The following is a 5,112-nucleotide window of genomic DNA, read 5'->3' on the forward strand; positions in this document are numbered from 1 at the left end:
TATATAATCCATAAGATTAATACCAAATAATCAAAAACGAGAATGACATTATATAATCCAACAATGTAATTCAACTTAATTTTATAACATACGTAAAACCAAAATCATCAAAATTATATAATCCAACAATATGTTGGTGGATGTTAATTCCCAACATATTGTTGGTTAAATAAATTGGTCAGTTCGGTTATGGTGGTTTTGGAATTATCTTTAACCAAAACCGACCCGTATTTGGCGGTTTTTAAAAATTTATTAAACCGACCCATCGGTTATGACGGTTATCAGTTAAAATTGGTTCGGTTATATCAGTTATGGTTCGGTTAACGGTTACGGCGGTTAACTTGCACACCCCTACATATATGTGTGTATGTTTGTATTATGATGTACTACACATACTAATCTCACTAACTACATATTTTTATTTGATAATCAATAATGACATATAAAAAGGATAAAAAAGTAATTTGATTTTGTTTAATGGACTTCTATCGAGTTCTCACAATTAATGGAGTTATCAACGAACCATCTAATTATACTATTAAAACAAAATAAGTTGTCCACATGACATTTAATTACTAAGCACTTTATATAGGATGACAATTAGATGTCATGTCACTATTTTCTATTATATCACGACCCATAACCCGTAAGACTTTATAAAATTTGAATAATGAATTATTGTGTGATACAAGTTTCGAACCCAAGACCTCATGTTTTAAACCAAATGTGCTTACCAACTTCACTAAAATGGTAATTTTGTTAGATTTTATACTTAACATATATAAATGTAATATTGTCTCTTCAATTATAAAACTAAAATTATATTTAATTGTTAACATTTTCATAATTCACAATATCACATTGTTTTCTCATATGTCTTTAACACAACTATTTAAGATTGTTCAACATTTCTCTTTTTATTTTAAAATATAATATATTTTTATTTATTTATTTTACGATCAAACTTTAGTCTTTATAAATTTAATTTTTAAATCTAAGGTTTTATAATTACCTATCCTTACATTTAAGTTGTACATTGTTCCTAATGTACACAAGCAATAAAATTATATTAGTTCAAATAATTTGAAAATTCATTTAGATAAAAGTATAAACATAGTATTGGCAATTAGGTAATTCAATGCCAATTTTTCAATCCAGACACTGAATATTAATATTAAGTATAAGACATATAAGTACAATAGATTGTCTAGTAATCAGAGATCCGATGAAAAGGAACAAACAAATAAGAACAAACGTGATATTTTTCTAACACTCAAACTTTATTGATCAAGAAATCCGACTCAAAAACTTAATACAACTTCTCTCATACCCTAAACACGATATATATAGACTAATCTAAACACATTAGAATATATTTAAGACACAATAAAATAAGCACGATAATTATCTCCATCTAAACCTAAAAGAGATTTTCCATAAAATAATTATCCATAAATAACCCGATTACTTGCACGCCAAGATAACCGGTTTCTTGTATCCTAAGTCGCTCCACGCAATTGTCATATAACTCGACTTGGTAATTCCCAACACATTGTAGTTTCTTTATTTTCTTTTTTGTTTTTTTTTTCTTTTTTGCTATAGAGAATTATATGTAGTATTGTTCAAGATTTGTCTTTCCTTTAAGCTCTCTAGAAAATAAGTTCTTAAAAAAATCTGCAACAGTAACCCTTGTAAACTTTGGAGGCGTTTCAGGTGTAATTAGGCTTGGGGCTGGTTCTATTTCACCACCCATATTCGGGTTGAGAAATGTGGCTATAGACAACCTCTCTTTCTTGGAGTTCACGGTTGCTCTATGCTCAATGCTTTTATATTGTCCATTCGTCACAATCTGAAAGGGCACATATCAATCTTTCTTTCAATTCATGTGCACGTGTTAAAAAAATATGTTACATATACAAGTAACCTTTAAAGATAAAAAGAAAGACCTCTAGGATTTCCCCAATATTAGCGATGAAAGCATTAGGAAGTGGTGTAATAGGAATCCAAATGCCATCTTTTCTAATTTGAAGACCTTGTACTTCATTTAGTTCAAGGAGAATGGTGATCCCAACAGCATCAGAGCGCGGGGTGAGACCATTGACAAGTTCGGGTTGTGGACATGGTGGATAATAGTTCATCCTCATTGATTGCATCCCTTCTTCGAACAATACCATTAACTCCTTGGTTTCCATCTTTAGTGCTTTTAAAATGTAAACAGAGTTTTCATTGCAATGTTTTTAACCTCTCTTGAATATGCTTCTAGAGTTTCTCTATTTAAGTAAAAATACTCAAGCTTTATATAACATGTAGGTAAATGAAGATTTTAACTAGGAGTGACAATTCATGACATGAGAATAATTGATTTTTGGTTTATCTTGCCAAACGAATGAATCATGTTGAGTTGTACTAAAGTTAAGCATGCCAACTGATTAACCTATTTAAAACTAAAATGAAAAGTTATTTTACAAACTCAACCCGTCAAAATGTTATGAATTGCTTATATCTTAAATACATCTATTTTATAACATGTCAATCTATTTTACTGGTCTACAATTATTTTAGAATCAATTTACAACCCGCAAGAATTAAAGTGTGCCCACGTTAAGGTGATGTTTTTAGACGCATAATAAATATGAGTTGTGTCCGAGTTCACTAAACCAGCCAACGTGAATTACCTAAATGGAAGAGGTAGATTAGGAAACAGGTGAGGCTTTCTACTGTCATGAGGAAGGGTAACCAAGAAAAATAAACCAGCCCAATCAAGTTTTTGCTCCTCAGACATGACAAAGGCTTGTCCAAATCCCTCAAGATCATCCGTTGTTTGCCAAAACTTTTGTTTCTCCTCAATCGGCAACTTAAAGAACTCGTGTGCTTCTTCCTTCACTCTCTCCACCAATGAGCAGCTCACTCCATGATTTATTAAAAAAAACATGTTTATAAGAAACTCAAGTTAATGTTTCATATAAACAGTCTAATCACCTGAAAGAATCCCCAGTCTTTACAAGCAAGGTGTAACTTTTCTAATTCGAAGTCACATGAATCTTCGGATGCTAACCGCTCCATATCAATGACAGGTACTCGAGGCAAGTTTCTTGATCATAGCGAACATATCAAGATGGAATCTTGATCAGGTGTTCCTTTACAAGTTCTTATACGCTTGGCACCAAAAGTGAAGTACCCAATCTAATTCCCTTTGCCTCCATGATATTTCTCTCAATATAGTATGTTCTCATCTATTATACTAATGCATACATGTATGTATGTCTATACATCATCAATAGTTTCGTTTTGTGGACGCTGGATGAAGAGGTAGGTCCCAGCAAAGCCCAGTTGGACCCGCAAGACTCACCTTGAAGAGGGACGTCTGCGCAGAAACCAACTGGATCCGCAGGACCCACCATGCTCAGAGACGTGACGTCCTTACGCGCAGTACGCAAGCTGTTCCCGCAGGAAATGCCTCCCAATGGTGAAGTACTCTGCCTGTTCCCGCAGCTGCGGATACAAGCCATCAGGGAAGGCCACCCGCGCAGCAAGGCTACACGCACAAGGCACTTAGCTCTCAATCACTCAGTGTCACCTGAAGGAATGAGCAAAGCCGGGAACAATCCCGCACAAAGGCGGGAGGGGGAATACTCCCGCCCAACTAAGCCAGTCCGTACGATACGGGAAGATATTCTGTACTGTACCTGACGAGGTATGGGCAAAAGATCTGACTAAAGATACGACAGCTTATTGACAACAGTATGGCGAGCAGCATGCTCTTGTACTGTATGTCACTATTAGCCGCTGCCTACTCACCAACTCCTGTCATACCACGTGCATAGCCGGCAGTTGGTGGAAAAGGAATAGTACACAGCAGGCCTGGTCACTATCAGCCGCTGCCTACCCACCAACTACCACCAGGGCACGTGCGTAGGCCACAGTTGGTAGAACAGGAATACTATTCAGCCGGCCACACCTCCTTGGAAACCTACCTTCGGCTATAAATACCCCAAATGGTATGATCATCTCATCTTATCATATTATCATCATATTATACCTGATATCTGCTCTAGCAATCTCTTAATATACATTTATATTTAAAGAGCAATCTAGTCTGATTCTCACGCCGGAGGGTGGTCACAAGGAGGAACCCCCCCCCCCTTCTCAGTGACAAGCTCACGGTGTCTGTTTTGCAGGTTATCAGAAGAACCATCTTTGCCGGGTCTAACCCCTCGTGGGAAACATCTATCTAACCCCCAGGTTACCCGTAATCTGCCCGGGGTCCGGTTAGTGTATCTTCATTGGCGCCATCCGTGCATAAAAGCTAGAACTTCATTTCTTTTCAGTTTTTTCAAACTTCTGGAAAGATGGTTAAAGAAACTCCGGTAACCACAACCCCAGCTACTGGGGGGAATACCGGCTACACAGTCTTTACAAACACTACCCCGGTTACCCAAGCCGGGGCAAGTGAAGTAGATTTTACGAACACTACCCCAGTTACCCAAGCTGGGGCAAGTGCAGTAAATAATCACTCACTGGGATTCACCGATACCCAGTTAGAGAAACGAACAAGACTCCCCCGCCAAACACTCGATGAAGTTAAGGCATGGGCGGAGGCACGTCAGAAGGAATTCCAAGCTGAGTTGGACGAACGCTTGCGTTCCGTCCAACAGGCTGACGAATTCGAATACTTGGACGATGACTCGGAGGAATCCGACACCGACGCGAACCCTCGCCATAGGGCAAAAGGGAAGCGTAAGGAAACGGACTCCCAACCGAGAAGGCGTTTTGGAGAAGCCTTCAAACCAAAAAACACAGGTGGAAATCCACGTGACTTCTCCAAAACATTCAGACCAACTGTGGCAAATGCGGGAACGTCCAAATTTGCAAGGGACATTGCGGAAGCAATCGCCCCAAAAAGTGCCAAACAGATGTCCAACATCGGCACTTATGATGGTATATCTGATCCAGACGATCATTTGAACAGATTCATAGCGGGGGCAACCGTCAGCAATTGGACGGAACCTACGTGGTGTTACATGTTCCAAATGACGCTTGTTGGGCCAGCTAGAGCGTGGTTCGATCGTCTACCGGTCAACCACATCTACGACTGGGCAGACTTCCAACAGA

The 5,112-nt window shown here is 38.2% G+C and overlaps 1 pseudogene across 1 annotated transcript; it reads right to left on the reverse strand.

Annotated features, from left to right (window-relative positions):
• Positions 1 to 1,377: 1,377 nt before the first annotated feature.
• LOC143603101 (oxoglutarate-dependent flavonoid 7-O-demethylase 1-like) lies at positions 1,378 to 3,203 on the reverse strand (annotated as a pseudogene). Its single transcript, XR_013147989.1, has 4 exons — positions 2,980 to 3,203; positions 2,676 to 2,944; positions 1,947 to 2,270; positions 1,378 to 1,849 (listed from the first exon to the last, which is right to left on the reverse strand). The product of XR_013147989.1 is annotated as an oxoglutarate-dependent flavonoid 7-O-demethylase 1-like (transcript).
• Positions 3,204 to 5,112: the final 1,909 nt, after the last annotated feature.

The sequence above is a fragment of the Bidens hawaiensis genome, unplaced genomic scaffold (assembly GCF_021521415.1).
Source record: "Bidens hawaiensis isolate Kalapana, Puna unplaced genomic scaffold, B.hawaiensis_p1.1 tig00060704_1, whole genome shotgun sequence".
In the NCBI taxonomy this organism is placed as follows: Eukaryota; Viridiplantae; Streptophyta; class Magnoliopsida; order Asterales; family Asteraceae; genus Bidens; species Bidens hawaiensis.